Here is a 19,155-nt window from a genome sequence, read left to right on the forward strand (position 1 = left end):
TATTAAAATAATGATGAAGAATCACTACTAAAAGTTCAATTGCAATACTAGTCTTTGTTGTAATTGTCTAAGGGTGCATATATTAAGGGAAAGATTAGGCCATGATTGTAAATGATGGTGCAAACATTCTGGTGGATTCTATGTTCTGCTTTATTTTAAGGTTTTGAGTTAACCATCATACCTGATATTTTTCCCCGAATGAAGAGTCAGTGTATGTGGTATCTCTGTCCTGGGTGCAGAAATTTCTGCTGGAATGGAGAAGAAAAGTTTGTCTAAGAACTTGCTACAAAGACAAATGAGCTTAAGAGGTAGGTGTTTTCTGTAATACAGTAGTTAATTGCTTTGATTTTTAGTAAGGTTCAGTTTTTAAAAGAACATACCAGAGTGGGGCTGTTTGTGGTACTATTACAATATTCATGGTTTTGTCCCATATAGCCAAGGGCTTGTTAGAGCTGAGGACATAAACTCAGGCATTGTTAAGATATTTTTTTTAAGTTGACACATATTTGATATTTTAATTCTAGCTAGATGTTAGAATATAATTAATTTGAAAAAAAGGTAATTTTTAAAGGTTATTCTTACTGGAACCCCCCAGGTGCTTCTGTAGGATTAGGTGTTGAATACTGCTGTAGGTGCTTGGCTGTGGAAGGAGCCTGTCTGTGTGCTCTCTGAGATCAGTTTAAGTAGGTAATCGGCTTTTTAGCAGGTAAATGTTAGGAAGAGAAATACTATAAAAAGGTAGCTCCTTCTGGATCTCAAAGCAGTGCAGTGAGCTAACCAAGAGCTGCGCTGGCTGGTTTAACATACAGTGTCATTTGTTTTCAATTTTCTCATTACAGCATCAAATTTAGGAGTCTATAACTTGCATGTGGTACATACTATCCTTTTTTTATCCTATTCCATTTGCCCAGTGTTACCCCAAATGCTTGGCAGTTGGCTCTTATACTGTTTTGATTTTCCTCCTATGCTGTTGCAGACAGCCACAGTGCTGTGGTGCAATGATTCCATTCATTCCCATTCCACTCGTAGCTTTGGCTGTTACACTTGGTCAAAGTGTAAACATAGGATCTCTTTTTTAGAGAAGAAAGTTTATAAAGATTTTCTTCAATTTTCTGTATATCAATCCATTTGTAAATTGTAGAGGGAATAATTGGATTAAATCATCCATAAAAACTAACTGTATTGAAGCTGTGCTTTGGAGTCTTGTTTTCCCCTCCAACTGTGATTTACATTCCAGTAATTTTGTTGATCTTTTGTAAAGCTATCCCTCATTTACAACTAGTGTGTCTAAAAAGTGAATCATACCTACAATATTTAATATTTAGGAAGCATAAAAACTATAAATACCTCACATTTTAAGACATAAGGAAACTCTCTCGCACTATTAAGTCAAGCAGTGGAACAAGTTGTCCAGCAAGGCAGTACCATCTGCAGACTTGGAAGTTTTCTAGATCAGAGTGAATAAAACCTTGAGTAACCAAGTCTGACTTCACAGCTGACCCTGCTTTAAGCAGCAGTTTGAACTGGAGACCTCCTGAGGTCTGCTCCAGCTTGAATTGTCCTGTAGATGTGAATGGTGATCTGCACAACCAGCTGGTCTCTTCTGCTGTGAGCAGGACTTAGAGTCAGCCACCTGTCTTAGTCCTCAGCATATCTGAGGAAAAAATAGGTGCTGCATTTCCTATCAGTATATAATTTTGGACTAATATGATCTATGTTATATAGTGTTATATATATTTGTTTGTATATATATTTATATATTGCTATGTAGACCAGTTAGATATAAATTTTAATTACAGAAACACTACTGTACAAGTTGAAAATGTGTGTGGTTTTGGGATACCTCTGCTTTGTTTCAGCAGCTAGCTGTAGTCGTTGTATGAATGGTATCAAACTCTCTCATTTTTAATTTTTTTTTAAGTGCTGGCCCCTGACCATTGTTTTGCAGGAACTTCAGCTTATACATTCATACAATTTTTTTTGGTCTCAAGCTAGAGGAGAGCTCATTAAATCAGAGTAATACTGAGGGTTGACAATGAGGTACGTAAGTTGTGAAATTCCTTTCTCATGTCTGCACTGCATGAGTGTTCATATAAATCTAATGATCTGAATATAACCTAGCTTCAGCTGTTTAAACAGTGGACTCAACCCCAGAGTTTTAATGAATTTGCTGAGGTGGTCTCCTTTTTAGTTTTAAACCTGTGGGTAAAAACCCATGAGACACTACCAATTCTTACACAGAGCATGAATAGTCATTATTTGACTTATGAATGGGGAGTTTGGTAACATACTTCTTGGAAACAGCACAGCTTTTCTTTCAGAGAGAGTAGTGCAAATCCCTTGCTGTCATATTCAGCAGATGGCAGCATGCATGTTAACTGGTTGGGTATTCGCTCAAATCCTTTAGCTGCCATGCCATGTTGATGAGCCAAGTAATTAATTTGTCAGTGTCTTTAAGGTCAACCACAGTGGAAGCTTTCAGTGTGTTAATATAAAAAATCATATTTACCCTGAGGGTGCACTGTCACAGCAGGTAGAAATTAATTGTGGAATTATATAATTTTCTTCCTAGAATACAAGTGTGTTGAAAGAAGGAAAACGTATAAAACAGTAGAGTACAGTTCAGGACCTCAGTTTTTCAAACATTCGAACACAAATGTAACATTTGCAGAAATGCGTATCTGAGCGGTACGAGGTTTTGGGCCTGGGATTAGGCCATGAATGGTCATGCAAAAATAAAAAAAAAAGGCAAAAAGGCATGGCCAGCAAATGTTTGTCTGTGATTATTCAATAGCAATACTCATGTCATTTGAATCTGGCCAGCTTTGTTTATAATAGCAGATCAAATGTGGTGTAAATGACGTATTAACAAATTGAATATAAATAATGAAGGCATATGATAACTATGTAAAACAAATTGCCGTATCAGGTAGAAATACCCCTTGTTTTTTCCAATTTCCCCAGTGTTTTTCATTGTACTCTTCTTGTCAGACCTTGCAGAAACAGGAATAACAGGATACTTAAGACAAAAAATTAAAATACTGTCAGAATTTCTCAGCTATGCTGAATTTTGTCCAGGGCTCTTAAGGTGAACTCTTATGTATGGAAAATGCTATAGACTTTGACTATTGCTGAATGTTGAAAGGATTCCTTTTTAGCTGTTCAAGAAGCATTTCTTCTGTTTGTGTGCTTCTAGAAACTGAATTTTAAGGCCTGCTGATGGTGTTTGTGTAGATACAAAGAGAAATCAGTATCTCACTATCTTATCTGTATTTAAGAAAGGTTAGTAAAACATTGGAATCATCTGACAAAAAGGGGTCATTTTCTTGTGACCCAAAAAACAGAATCACACAGACTACTATTAATTAATGAGTGCATATTAATGGCTGGTACCAAGTCCTGCATACCTCACAGGAAATCTTAAAACTAGAATTTGTTCAAAAAACTGAAAATTTCCCAATGAGTAGATACTTTTATCTAGTTACAGATAATTGTCAATAAAGGAACATGCTGTTTTTGCTCCCTGACTTAATGAAAAACAGATTCATTATGATTTAAGTTCTCTGTGAAGCAGTGTAAGTTCCTGATCTTGAAGAGATTTATATGCATAGTTATAACCATAGATGAAGTTGGTAGGAACATCAACCAGTGAAGTTAATAGGAGTGTTGCCTGTCTGTATTTCAATCAGTGTGACATGGTTGCATTTATTATATTTCAAATGAAATGTGCTAGTATATCTTTGGAAAAATAGGATCTTCATTTAATTATGTAATTATGTTCAGGTTTTGGTTATGGTTTGTTTTTTTTTTTTTCCCCCAACTCATAGAACTAAGTTATAAACAAACCATTTTTGGTTGCAGATTTTTTTGTTAAGTATGGATGCAGAATTCTGAAGCTTTTTTGATGTAAAATTTTTTATGGAGATGTAGGGATATGCATAACCTTCAGATAGGTTTCCAGTAGAACCATAAAGAAATCATGTAGTATTTCCATCCTGTATTTCATATTGTGGAGGCTCCTCTTCACCCATCCTTGCAAAATTTAATTCCTGTAAAATAGGATATAATGGGTTTATTTTCCAACTAATTTCTGCAGTTAATATGGAGTGTGAGTCAGGTGGATCTTCTGTAAAAGTCAAGAACAGACTATTATAATTTATTTGATAGGATTTAGGGAATACAGTGCACAAATCAGTGTTCCTGTCTTTTTACAAGTGTATTAGTTTCTTAACTGATTAAAGACAACTGGAGAGAAAGGAAGGCTTTATTCACATAATAACATCTATTTTTCTTTTGTTTGCATTTAAAGGCAAATATTTGCTTTCTCATGTTTGAGCTTGTTACAAAATAAATGCCTATGTAAAACCACAGCTCTGATTATTAATGTAACATTGTAAGAGTGAGATGAAGAAAGAAAAAAAATTACCTGTAGACTAGGAAGTCTTTAAATTTTTTTTGCAGATGGGCTTTGAACATTAGTTTTGATTAATTCATTCAGCCAAGAAAACCAATGATTTGCTGTAAGCTGTAAGCTTTCAATTTGATTCCTTTATAGCTGTTACTCAGCTGTGCTGAGATGCCTACAGTCAAATTAGAGGTTATTGGCACTGTCTAGGGCACTACTGAATAGTTTACATGTAAATCCATTGCAGTGCAAATTCTGTTTGCTTTGTAGAAATGGTCAAAACTGTCCAAATTATCAAAGTCAGTTTTTGTGTGTTGACCTTCATACTTTAATGCAGCTAAGCATAGTATTAAAAAGAAGGAAAACTTCTGAGTGGGCAGAACTGCAAGGTGAACCAGGAAGAGAATGATAACAGCTTGTAAATTTTTAATGACTTAAAAATTCTCTTTGGAATTAGTTATTTGGAAAGCTACTGAAGCCCTTAGTGACTTAATAAAGTATTTTCTGTGGGCATTAGTTGGTTTTGTTTAATAATTGGACGCTAGAAATCACAATGAAGGCACACAGTGGCTCCAGAAAAACTTCTGGCAGAGGTTGAGACCTAATCATCAAACCCAAGCATCATTTAGCTGAGAGGATGCTATTTTCTTCTGTCAGGGTATAGGATTTCTGTTGCTAAGGTATGAGGCTTAAGTTCAACAGAACATTAAATACTTGAAAATAGTTGTCCAGAAGAAGAAAAAAAAAGAGGTGATACTTTTTGGATAACTATTTGAACAGTAACAGACTGGCAGGGGATGAACTATGTTAGAAAGTGTTTGCGTTTACTAGCTCAGAGTTTTTTGATCCTGTTTCTGACAGGAGAAAAAAACAAGCACTTTGTTTGCTTCCTCCTTCCTCTTCCCCTTATTTTTTTGAAATGAAATTTTGGCTAATTTAATCCAAATTTAAGAGGGGGATAGATGTGTCAAAGAAGTTATTTTAATATTAGAATTTGAGAGAAAAGTATTAGTGGTGGTACAGATTAGAGACGTATATGAGCACTACATGCAGAGAGGAGATCTTATATTTTACTGTTCTATTTGCTAGCAGGGTGGTCAGCATATCTTTACTTTTGAACCAGTCATGGGCCAAAGGTATCTCTTATGCATTTGATATTGAGAAATCCTTGAACAAGGCAAGCATATTTTGAATGAGAAGTATTCTTAATAATTTATTGTGAATCTTCAGTTGGAGCTGACGGCATTGGTTTGATAGTTTCTTGTTAAATAATCCAGTTTCTGTGTACAAATGCTCAGAAGAAGAATATCTGCAATGTATCAGTTTTCAAATTGATCAATCCCTGTGTGTGTGTACTATATGGGCCTGTGACAAAATATATTAGAATATAGTACTAAATTGTATTATCTGATAGACCTGTAATTACCACTTGTATTCAAATATTTTTGAGTTATGTTTGAGATAGAGGAGTAACATTACCTTTGAAACAGCAGGCTCACTGGGCTGCCATGTGTCCATTGTTACTGACATTTCCTTACTTGTTAGATTCTATTGGAATGTGGTTAACTATGTTCTAAAATGTAATTTCCCAATTACGTGTCTTCACCTAAATGAAATTAAAGGCATTCTGCATATTATGATTGTTCAAAAACACTGAACTAGAGGATCTTGATTTTTTTATTCATCCTTTTAAACTGAGAAAATGTGTTGCCTAACTAGATTTAGAAAATTAATTGTTTGAAATTTATTGACATTAATCTAAGAATTAAAAACTACCTCTTTCAATCAAAGCTCTATAGAAATCTTGCTAAAAGATTTTTAATGGTCTCGCTTTTTCCTAAGTATTAAATGATAGCTTTTAGAAACATGCTAAGGATTTTAATGCATCTTGAGTCTCCCATTCTGTGAGACTGACTGAAACAAGATCAAAGCAAGATCAAAGGCACTCAAAAGACACAAACAGATATAAACAGTAGGTGCTTTCTCAAGAAGCTTTGCATAACACAGCAAAGATTTGTAGAGATGGCACAGCTTTCCAGGCTAATAAAAGAAGATATTAGAAGTATTTGCATAAAATTCTGCTATTTGTATTTCAGAGCTTCAGCTGTAGTCTCCAGGTTGGTTGGTTGAAAAATTGCATATAAACCTGTTTATATGAATTTATTTTTATATGTATAGAATTTATGTACACACAGAGATGATAAACTGAATTCTTGGTTTTTGTAAGCAGTTTTCAATATTTGTGAGGAAAAATGGTGTTTGGTAACTAAGAGAACATGAAGTGGAAGGAAATCTTTCTATTAGCCTTGATATCTTCTGGCCTCATCAGTTACAGATTTTTTTAAAAAGCTTGGAATGATGTCTTAGTGTTTATGCAGTGCAGATATTTATTGTACACATAGCAGTAGAAGGGAAATGAAGGTAGCAGAAGGGGCAGGACTGTGAACAGTGGTATCAAAAGAGAAAAATGACTAAAACAAATATATTAAGTAACAAAGCAATATAGAAAATGAAACAAACCCAAAAAATTATCTATTTTTTTCTCAATTTCTTATTACCTACTTAGGCTAAAAAGCCCCAACCTTAAGCACATCTAAAAACTCATGCTTTACTGAATTTGTATGATTTTGAGTTGTGTTATAAAGTGTGAGTTTCAAGTACGTAAAACTGAAAATGCAGAAAAAATACCATGGAATTTTATTTGTAATATTTCTAATCAAGTCTTAATCAGCAAGGACTTGTGATACAATCCTGTGGCATAGACACAGTTCTTTTTTATGGATATGGCATTCAATAATTACAGCTGGTGAGCTGACTTGAAATTGAGGAACCTTTTGAAATTTACTCATCATTAATTTGCAATATGCCATTCCCAAGAGCCTTGGTTTGCTTGTGTGCTGACATTTTAGTCACTGTCAGTCAGTGTAAATGACATATATAACATGCATACATGGCTAAGAAAGCTGTATCTCTTGTGTAACTAACAAAGAGCCTTAGAAATGTTTAATGTCACTTAACTTACAGGCAGAAGAAAGCATCCCCTTAGGATATGGTTGTTGTTTTTTTTTTTTTTTTTTGTCCTTGCATAAGGTACGATGATCTTAAAGTGTAGTTTAATTGCTCAGATGATGATGAAGTATCCTGTATGCTGGAAAATATTTGTGTTGATGTGTTTGTTGTCCCTGTTATATCTCAACATCTGAGTTATAGTTAGAATTGAAGGAAGACTTCTCTCAAAAGCTGTTTGAGATGTCTTGAAGAGTGCATACCTGCTGGCTTGTATCACAAAGTAGCATCAGGAAATATGTATGAGCTAAACCTCAGGTGTAGCAAAGAATGAATACAACTAGCTGGAATTTACTCATGTCTACTTGGACAATGCAGTTTATTCAGTTCTTACTTTTTACCTGTGGTACCAAGCCCAGTGATTTTATGCCTCCATTTTTATTTGTGTTTGTAAAAACTAGTGCAGTTTTGTCTTCTGGTTTCTCTACTGGGCTCAGACCAGGAGCTATCAAGCTGCTATATTGGAAACACTGAGACTAAGTCTAACTGTTGTTACCAGTTAGAAACAGTGGAAAGCGCAGATCCTGGGTATCATTTTGTTTCTTCTGTAAGTTTCAGGGGAGTAATTGTTGGAAAAATGTCAATTTCGTTTGAAGCCTGTGATAAGCTGTCCACATTGTGCCCAGTCACAGTTTATATGTGGGTGAGGTCAGGCACAATCTAGTTGATGTAGCAGGTGTGCTCTCTGGCGTATTTTGCTGATTTTATATGTTGGTGTTGGTATGGTACTCCTCCAGATCACGGTAGTCTAGATCATTGCAAATTAAAGGAGAGATTAGATGAAAGCTCCTTATTTGTATTTGCTCTACTCTCTGTGTGGCATATGGTCTTGCACAGACTAGCAGTAGTTTCCATGCCAGATTAAATACTCTAAATGCCAACAGCATATGAAAACTAAACAAAAAAGAAGCATCACAAGCAAAATGGAGAGTTAAGCACAAAAGGTATCCATAAGTGTAAGCATATAGCATTAGGGTCTTTATGTTAGCAAATAGGTGAAAATCCATATAATTTTTCACTTTCTTGTAGAAATTTAACCAACCCGGGGCATTAGCTCATGAATCATTTGCAACTCTGAAGAAGTTAGTATTTCTTATCTGTTCCAACTGCTTTGTATATGAATCACTATAGGAATGGGTCAGTATGGGATCTGCTAAGGCCTATGAATTCCTGTGGCAAAAAATGGGTCAGGGGCTGTAGTGAACTGGATGTCATTTGGTTGTGCTGGACCCAAGTGACTCTGTCTATCTGTGCCCTGTGTATTCTTGTTGGAGGAAGCCAGGGGTCCTTTGGAAGATGACTCCTTTTTCTTGGGAACAAGTCTGAGGGGCTCTCACAGTTTCAAAATTTAGCATGTGCCTGTATGAAGTGGGCTGTAAATGACATTGATGTAAGGAGGAGATAAGGAAGGTTTCCTCTGTCTGTTTTCACTGAGTTGACAGAATTTGGTAGCGTAGGGCATCAGAATAACACCGATGATAAGTGCAGTAAATTTCTGTGCACAAGATGGGGTGTGTACAAATCCTGGGCACTCTGTAGCTTAAGCTCTATCCCACACTATGAGTATAGCTTCCACCCTTCCTCCTTTGGATTTAGTATGTGTCTGGTTTTTTTGGCAGCTTCAAGTGTGTTAGTCTCTCTGGGGAATGGAAAGCTTTTCCCCTCAGCTCCAGGTAAGTGCAGGTTGACAACTTCACACCAACCAAAGCACTTCTTTGTGTCTTGTCCATTGAGAAGATAGTTCAGAATGCCACAAAAAGATGGCTGGCACATTTTGGTCAGAAGGGAACTGGAGCCTTAATAAGCCACTAGAGCACAATGGCATTAAAGAAGATGCTAAGCAGGGTTCGAACACTCAGGGAGGAATTGGGTAAAAAGCTTCAAGAGAAAGCTGTGCAGTCTCAGCAGTGGGTAGAGGGACTGATGACAATTCTCTCACCAAGGGAAACAAGTAAGAAACCATGATTGGTGCTGTTTGAGGCAGTGCTGAATTGACGTTTTTGCTTAGCTAAACCATCTCTCTTTCTTTCCTCATTTCTGGTTAACAGTTTAATTCCAACTACCTTTTCTATAAAGCAGCATTCATTGAAGACTGAAATAGTTCAGCTGTGAAAATATTCATGGAATTAATTTTGATATTTTAAGTTTGGAGGAATAATTCTGAAGCTCCATCAAACATGTCAGGCTCAGAAGTACCACAGCCAAGATGTATAACAAGATGTGATAGAAACTGTGGCTTCATAATTTAACAAAAACACAGTTTTATCTTTATTGTTCCTTATATGTAGGTGTGAATACATATGGAAGTAGGAGTTCAGGAATACCTGGGAAGTTATTTCCCCTTAACTTTAAAATTGCAAGCAATTATTTAGGACTCTTAAGTGGAAGCGGTAGTGTGTAAGTCAATACATAGACCTTCAGTTCTAAAGCTATGTGCTGAAGTACGGTTCAGTTCACCAGTAGAATGCATTGGATAAACTAGAACTTTATCCACCTTCAGTCACTGAGCTGAGACATCCAGGTTTTGGTATTATGTATGACAGTATCTTAGAAACCTTCTGATGCTGCACTATGCACATTAGCTTTTTAAGGCAAGGCAAAAAGTTATCATTTAAGTTGTAATCAGTCGTTCTGATGCTTAATGGACCAAACATTTCCATCATTTCTTCTAAGCATGCAGAATACACTAAATCTTAGTCTTGTGGCTAAGAAAACATGGTAGCAGTGATTAAAAGACTCTGCACATATTTTACTGAAAACACTGATGTGTATAAGCCTCATGAGGAATGTTTTATTACATTGAAAAAATTCTGTAACCCAGTTAAAAATTGAAGCAAAAAACCTCTAAAATGGGATGTAAAAATATATTTCCTGTCTGAAAACAGTAAAAGTGGCTGCCACCTAAAGAAACCCCAATATATTTGATCAATAATTTTATTATTGATTCTTTAATTTCATTTGCATTTGTAAAATTTCATTGAAAGTTCTTAAAAATCGACTCTGAATCAAGACTTCATTGTTTGGATGAACATAAAACTGCTTACCTAGTATTCTCATCAGTTTGATTGTAATGTTCCAGAGATACAAGCAGACTAGGAATCCTGGTCAATGTCTAATTACTGTGTACTGAAAATGATCCTGAAGGTTTGGAGAGAGTGGGAAAGAAAACAACTTCTTGTTGTGTGAAAGCAATAACCTGAAAATGAGATACACCTGGTTTTGTGCTTATTGATGGCTCATCTTAACAGTTCCATAACCACAAAGGAAATAGCTTTCTTTTATGGTACTACAGAGACAGTACTATCTGAAGACAGCTTATTGCTTACTATCCTTCATGAAGAGATGTGGCTTTTAATGAAATATGCATAAAAGTAATTTTAGATATGTGACCTACATAATCACACTCTTCCTGAGAGGCCAGGGTAGAAAATTTCTATTCAGAATAATTAAACTCCCCCTTTGTATTATTTCTCATTAATTCAATATTCTTCTGAAAAATAAAGCTCCCACAACAGTTTCAGTAATCAGCTTTTCAGATTTATGAGCTATTTTTATGCTAGTATTGTTCTATGAGACAAGGCTGCTTGATCAATTGCCAGGTAACTGTTACAGTTTTTTCCCCACACCCTGCTAATCCAGCACATTAAATTATTTTTAATTGAGTAACTTCATTATTCAAAAATCCCCTTTGTCATGATTCTGTAAACGTTACCAGTATCTTGTAAAAACAATTATCTAAATATAGTCATGTTGCTTCCTTCATCCCCATATCTCTGTTGTGCAGAAAAAAAAGTTCCCAAGCAAAGAAGGAGCATACTGGAAAAATTAAAGAAGCTTATTATCATTAAAATTATTCCCCAAAGTAAAAGACCAGTTTTCATTAGAGGTCCAGATATAAGCCAGCTCTAAGAAAAATTTCTGAGGGGTGCTTTAGTGTACTTTTATGAAGAAAAAAATCAGTTGTTCTGCTTGTCTGCAAGGAGATGTTCTATCTCAAGCCTTCATAAGTACACATACAGTAAGACTGTAAAAATTAAGACTGTAAAAATTAAGACTGTAAAAATTAGGCAGAAGTGATTCAGGTGGTATATTTTTAGGTTGAAATAAGGAAGAGCTTACAGTAACAGTTTGCTTTAGAGCAGTATGTTTTATGTTACCCAAAATGCTGGAGTCATTGAAATCAACGTTCATGCATTCTTTGTTGCATAGTTACAGGGTACCAGCTGCCTCCTTTTCAACTGAAAGAGTGGCTTTTTGAGTTCAAGTGCTCTTCCTGAAACACTTAGTTATTCTAGCAACAGTCACAACAATGCCTCTCCTAAAAAACCCCAAAAGGAATTGAAAGGTGTCTCTGAAAGGATCAAGAGTGACTGAGGGGCAGCTACACCATTGAGCTACAGTGGTGTAGCTGCCTTTTCTGCAGGATCTTCTTGGTTCTTGTAATAAATCAGAAATGGTTGATGTTCATTACAGAAGAATGAAACTACAGAGAATAAATATTTTCTCACTGGAGTAAAAACTGTATATTTTATGAATTCTGGTCAGAATCCTTCAAATAACAGTATTCTAATTTTTATCAAGGGTGAGCAAAAGGTATTTACATCATCTGACGTAGATATTCAAAGTATGTTCCCTGGATCAAAACTTAGGCCACCAGAATCTTGCAGCAGATTAAACAATCTAGCTATAAAAGATACCTGAGCTGCCATTATAGTTGATTTTTATCTCTACATGTCCAGACTAGTTGTAGAGTAGCTGATAGATTTAAAAAAAAAAAAAAAATCCTCTTGATGGAAAGAGGAACCTGCACAGGACTTCAGTGTATATGGTGAACATCCCTTTAAGGAATCCAGACATCTGCATGGATGATTTAGAGCCTTTATAGTGAGTAATCAGAAGTTGACCTGCACTAAAGGCAAACTTGTGGAAATCAGCATGAGGAATAACAATCTGTGCTGATTTGATTTTTTTTGTATAGTTCTTTGTAGGAGCCTTTCTATATTGGATAAAAACTTAGGTGAATTTTGGAGGCCTGCTAAACTATGTATCTTAAGTATGTAAAATTAGGCAGTGCAATTGTCCTCCCATCCCTAAGTATCCATTGACCAAATACACTAATAATGCTGAGATATCATATGAATTAATGTCTATTTTTTCTAGTAGGTCTGATTTTTTTCTGTCTTTGAGTGTTGTTTTTGATATCTCTTTCACCCTGGCAGTCTACCCCACCATTTGGAAGTTGATCACAGGGCTCCAAATAATGTCTGCCTGTATTTAAATTTAACAGCTTAAATTATGGTGTCTAAAAGTTTATTTATGACAACCTGAAGCCATTCTTTTCCTTGTCTCTCCCTTGTCTTCGGTTCTTGTCTCCTGCCTTCTTTCTACTTTCATTAACAAAGACCTTGATACTTAAAGGCAGTTTTACATTTCCTCTGTGTCCAATCTAAGTACATTTCTTTTGCTTATGTAATTAATTTTAGACAAAAAAAAAGAAAGAAGAAAAGTTCCCTTCCACTTATGTTTTTATATATTTACAGTAGTGAAATAGTGGTTTTCTTTATCCATCATAGAAACTTTATGAGGCTTTAGTATTGTAATTCCTCATGTATTTATAGACGAAATAATGTTAATTTCAAGCTGTCACTTCCATTTGCAAAACATAATTTCTCACTGGAAGCATTTGTTGCATTTTTTCTGTACACAGGTTTTAAAAACCTTTTGAAGTACTATTTATAGATGAAGTTCACTCTTTTGCATTGGAGCTATGGATCTCCTAAATATGCAGGTTAAATGTGGCAGGACAAAAGTAGTTTGAACACCAAAGGGGCTAAAGCTACACTAAAAAAACAGGGGAGCTGGTAATGGGCTGTTGAAGCCAGGTGTTGAGTATTCACGAGTTTTAGGCTAGGATTCTGTGTCTGCTGGATGTGCTTTCCTTAGACACTATTATTTACATTGTTTCTTGAGTGGTGTCTTTGTTTGCCGAGTCTAGAACTCTGTGTTTGATGACAACATCAGCGAGGAAAGAGAAAAAATCTCCAGACAATGGTTTTCTGGAGTGAAGGCTGAGGAAAACATTAGGCTCAGAGTATGACAATGGCCAGATTGTGCCCACTAAACTCCCCATTTTGCTTAGATGCCTGTGTAATTCTGAGGACATTGACTTCTGACTTCATGAATCTCTTCACTTTCTTTACAGTCTGGCAGTAGTGCAATTGTCATGCTAGGTATGAAGTAATTTGGTAACTAATAAAACAGCTAAAGATGCTTAGGAATCCAAAACATTGTGCCTTAGAAGGTGGTAATTTGCAAACTGATCTTGAAACTATCTGTCTATCTATCTATCTATCTATCTATCTATCTATCTATCTATTTCTTTGAAATAATTTATGCTACCTGCACCTTCTAGCATTAGCTAGAGGGAGCATTGAAAATAGCTACCTGGTAAGAATTTTAATTAAAAACACTTGTGTAATTTCACATTTTGCATGGCAAAACATCACAGCAACTGAGAATAGAAAACTGTTATTATCATAAATAAATACTTCATAATGAATATTTAACATGTCTCTTCAATCTAAATGTAAGTACATTTTGTTGTTTATTATTTAAGATTTCTTCTTCCTTTCTCTGATTTTCACCTAGATGGCTCTATTTGAAATAGGCACAATGAAGGAATTAGTAATGTCTGAATGTTATCTTTGCTCAGCCTAAAAACAGTGCCAAAAGGTAATCAAATGTTAATGTAGGTCAACATCATCCCACTAGTCAGCACTGACATGGAGCACTAGATATTTCTTTGCTTTCAAGGTCAGAATGAATTTCTTCCTGTTAATATTGTTCATAATATTCAGTGAGGCACAGGTTTTGCTTCTTGTATTTGTAGCAAGGTTTTTTCTTTTGATTCTGCATACAGACCAAGAGCCTTCTGGGCTAGAGTATTGTTTCATTTATATATTTGTTTAATCATTTTAAACCTGAATAAAACCACTTTATAATCTGTCACAATATAAGTGATGATACTCTTGTGGTATTGAAGTCACAAAACAGTTTTAACACACTAGGAAATATATATGTATTAAGGAATTATCTAATTCTACATTTTAAAGTACACCTCAAATAAATTTTAGTTTATAATTGGTAAAACAAAAAAAGCCAGATCTGTTAAATGAATTGAAAGACTTGCACTCTTACCTCTGAAGCTGTAATTAAACCCCAAACACTTGAAACACCTGTAACATCAAACATAAATGATTGCAATGAATTACTTCTGAAGAGTCCTGTGATTTCTTTGTGAAGAAAAAAGCCAGACCATTTGTACTTTTAGATTCCAGTGATTGAACATTCTGACTAAACATAAATATGCCATTAACTAGCATATATCAACGCAAACAAATTCCAGAATGCTAAGAGAAATGTTTAAAAGTGGTTAAAATATCATCATCCTTTTCTATTTTCTATTGAAATACAGAATGCAGAGCCCAGCTACAGAAAACCACATGAAAAGACAGCTTGTCATACTTCTGGATGTATTTGGGAAAATAACACATTTCACTGAAATGCCATGGAAGATTAACAAATTAATTATGTATAAGCTGACCTCCCATATCCTTGGGCTCTCACTGCTATCTCATTCTCTCTCAATGCCACTCTGATACAAATTTAATTGGAAACACAGTTCCCTATGCTGGTTTGAGTTTGGATTTTGTTGTTTTATTGCTGATGCGTTGCATGGGGATGACTACCTCTTAAAGCAGGAAACATGCATTCTCTTTAATAGTTTTTTCCTTTGCTTAAAATAAGAAATGTAATGCTAAAGGAATATGAAATGCAGAAACTGCTGAACTCCGTATTGGTGTTAGGATTAAACAGAATTTCGTTGCAGATTTCTCAAAAGTAAAACAACAGCATTCTGTAAACAGCATTGATTGAGTATATTACATGCAAGAGACATTTCAGAGAAGAGCAGACAAATACATATAATCTGCTCAACCAGTCCACTATACTTCCAGTGTCAAGCTTTTTTTGCATGTTTTCTTTAGTGTTTTAGGGACCATTTAAAAATAAATCTAGTGGTGTAGCAAGAGAAAAGCATCAGTAAGCAAAGCTCTGCATTTTCACCCCTGAAATTCTCTCTTGCCTTTGCTTTTTCATTAATTTATTTTATTCATTTATTCTCTCTGCTTCTAATGACTTACTATTCATAACATTGTCATTAAAATATCATTTGCACAGAAGCGTAAACAGTGTCAAGAACAGGCTGCACAAGAAACAGCATAAACAATAGCAGAAATTTTTTGAAACCATATGTCCTTGAACTCTTTACTACTCAATGTGTTCTTCCTTTGTGGTACAGGAGGTGTCCCAAGGCCACACTTGTCAGAGCACTGTGGGGAGCCACAAGCAGCCACATCGTGTAGCTCCAGACAGGAGCACTAATTGAACCTGTTCTTTCTCTTTCCTAACACTCCCAAATTGAGTGAGTGCTGTAGGAAGGAACATGTCTGTTATGCGATGAAGGAATGTGCTCATGAATTGAGCAGAGGTGATTTGATGTTATAGTGGGGAGGGGCAATAATTGCTGTTTTTTTCCAGATATTTTCAGTGTGTGCTGGTGGTGTACCACAGACCAAGTCTGGGGTCTAACTTCATTCTCCAAGGACACTGTTCTGTGTTGTCAGTTGTGTATACATTCTCCTTTTACTCTGTGTTAAATTATCTGTCAGTTCAGAAATAATGTAAGCTAGTGTAAGACAGCAGATACTGTATATCCTGCAGGCTTAACCTGACCTTTAGAGATTAAATTAACACACTTTTATCAGTAATCATAATTTTTTCTCTATTTAAATTCCTTGGACTTGCCTGGTCCTGCAATATTATTGATGCTTTTCTGAAACAATTATGTAAACTGTTATGTAAAATTTTCACTTTATGCTAAGCCATAAGGCAATAGCTGTGGGGAATAACAGCAGAGATGCTTGAACATTGTGAATCCAGTGCTTTAGACTCTGCATTTTGGAGGGAGGTGTGAAGGGAGTTAGAGGTGCCCTGGAGTGTGATAGAGAACTGCTGGAGGAAGGAGATAGGGTTGTTTGGTGGCAAAGAGGTGTGCTTTACAGCACAGCCCCTCTGGGAGTGGACCCTGGGGCATGCATGGTGGCTGCTGCTGTTGTGTAGAGTCCTAAAGCAGAAGAGACGCTGCTACACTCTATTATGGATTCAGTTGATGATTACGGTGCCAGCAGAAGATCAGAACTCTGTAGAAAGGTCTCTTACTGACAGGTTGAGACTGCCGGTAAAAAGACAGTGTTTTCCTTCTAAATTTTAGAAATGCTAACTTGTAAACTTTGGTGAGGTGAAAATTAGTTTCCAAACCTTCAGCTTCTATATTTTTGCAGTTTAATTTGCAGCAATGTTTTTCTTATCTGCTCAGCTGCAAGTGAATATAAGTGTGTGCAGGTTAGAGTATAAGAAGTAGAAAGATTTCAGCAATGAGACCGTTTAGAATCTGATAAATCAGGCCACTTTGTAGCTTCAAAGAGAACCATATTAGAGTGACATTTAGTAACAATACATATTGCCTGTGCATCGTTTCTAAAATTTATTAATTATTGTCATTGCTTCAGAGCAAGTCTTATTAACAAGCTCATTATAAATTAATGGTGGTGCCACAGAGCTGTACAGTCAGTGCTGATGGATATGGCCCCAGTTACTGAGATTGAGATATCAGGCTGTGGCGGCTACTTCTGAAGTCATAACCAAAAGTGCTTTAAATGCCACAGGAAAGTTCTTTCAGTGGGGAGAAGGGCTGTCTTGAGCTACACAGGAGATGAATTTGGGCTTCTGGAAGTCGACTCAGGCGAGAGAACGAGATGAGGTCTCTTCAGCTTTATTGGGGTTACATCGGGGATAGGAAAGTTTGGAGAAAGATCTGAAGAGCCCTGAACAAAGGCTCTACAACAGGTTATAAGGGCACATAACTAGGCGGGTTTACAAGTTTTCAGAACAAATAGAAAAGTGAATACAAGTAATTTACAGTCTAAACTTACCAATGTCTAACAATGAGATATGCATGCGTCGAGTGGTTGGAGAGAGATAACGGCCTATACTATCTGTAATACTTTTCTGGGAGGTTGCTGGGATAATCCATCTCTTCTTCACTTTCTTCTGGCACTTCTCCCATTTCATCCCAATCCTCCACATTCTCAAGGGCACTGAGTTCTATCTCAGCTGCTTGGGCCGTAACATCAGGCTATACAGCTCTTTGCTGAGAAAAGGTGGAAGCATTGTGGGTAATGTCATTCTTCCCTATTTTTCCACTCCTGCTGTAGGTATTTCTATATTCCTAGCCCATTTTTCATTATGTGTTATGCTTATCTATGTTATAAAATGCTTATACATGATGACAGTGGATGTTTGTGTTAATTGAGAATACCTATGCCTGTATTCAAAAGAAGCAAATATTATAACCTGCTCAATGTATTTTTACTTTATGGGTTTAGCAGGCATCTGCTCTTGCTACAGCAGTGTAGCATCTTTGTCTTCATTTATTTTCCAATGAAGAAGATTTACTCTGTGATATTCCTGCAGTCTAAGCTTTTCTAATGTAACATTTTTAGGTACTTGTTTTGGAAAAAAATGGTATATACTCAGTTTATGTTAATGTCTGGAAAAAGAGCAGAGATTGCCAAAGGATCCTCTGTAATACAGAGGGGAACACCTCATAGTAGGTCTGTATGGATTCCCTGGGCTCAAGCAGAAAAGGAGCTTCACTCCTGAAGGAAAAAAAAATTCCCCTTCTCTCTAGCTTCAAGAAGAGGCTGTTCAGGTGAGCTGACTGGGGAGGGCAAAAGAGAAAACTCAGGCCTTGAGAATCACTGGGTGCTGCTAACTTCTCATTGTAGTTTAAATTCTGTTCAGTAGGTCACAAGAAGCAAATGGCCTTTTTGTCTTTCTCCATATTTATTAGCTTTCATGATCTTGTTAAAGTGTGAAGTGTTTCATTTTTACACTCTATGGGCTTGCAGTACTCAGTGCCTTATACTACTGAAGTTTTGGACTATGAGGGCTCTAACTTGCTCGTCTGTGGCTTTCTGAGCATCTAAAACACTGTGATTTCACTATGAGATGGTCTGTTGGTATCTTTTTACATATTTACAGAACAAAGAGCTACTTTACACCCTAGATTAATAATAATGGAAACTGCTGTAGTGTATGTTCTGTAGCTAGCAAAAGCTAGCTTACATTGTCTGGATCAATGTAAAAAGGGCTTCCCATGATAAAAGTTTATGGATACCGAGATAAAATTTAGAACCAGGTGCTTATTTTAATCTCTGTACATTTCTAATACAGATGTCTCAAAAGATCACCTCTAATCGAATAGTTTAATACCCTGAAAAAAATTCAGTTGTTTCCTTACTGCTTGTTTCATTGTATCTCTCCTGCAGTGCTCTTATTCAATAAATAATAATTACCAGCCTTATGCTTATCACATATTTTACTTAATTATGTAGTATGTTCACAAGATTGTAACTGTTTTGACTCTTGGTTTTTTTTTTTCAATTTCAACATCACCTGAAACATGTTGTAGAAATAATTGTATAGGAATACATTGTAAAGACACAGAGAAAGCAAAGTTTTTATTTCAGCTTAGAATTTTTCATATGTATCCAACTGAAAGC

General features: G+C 35.8%; 1 long non-coding RNA gene across 1 annotated transcript in view; it reads left to right on the top strand.

The window, feature by feature from the left end:
- Positions 1-19,155, top strand: part of LOC146433985 (uncharacterized) — a 285,167-nt gene that overhangs the window by 133,620 nt on the left and 132,392 nt on the right. Inside the window, exon 3 of the long non-coding RNA XR_014853774.1 lies at positions 161-308. This is a non-coding gene — a long non-coding RNA (uncharacterized LOC146433985). The remainder of the gene's footprint in view (positions 1-160; positions 309-19,155) is intronic.

This window comes from Lichenostomus cassidix, chromosome 8 (genome assembly GCF_008360975.1).
Source record: "Lichenostomus cassidix isolate B80296 chromosome 8, HeHo_3.0, whole genome shotgun sequence".
Lineage (NCBI taxonomy): Eukaryota > Metazoa > Chordata > Aves > Passeriformes > Meliphagidae > Lichenostomus > Lichenostomus cassidix.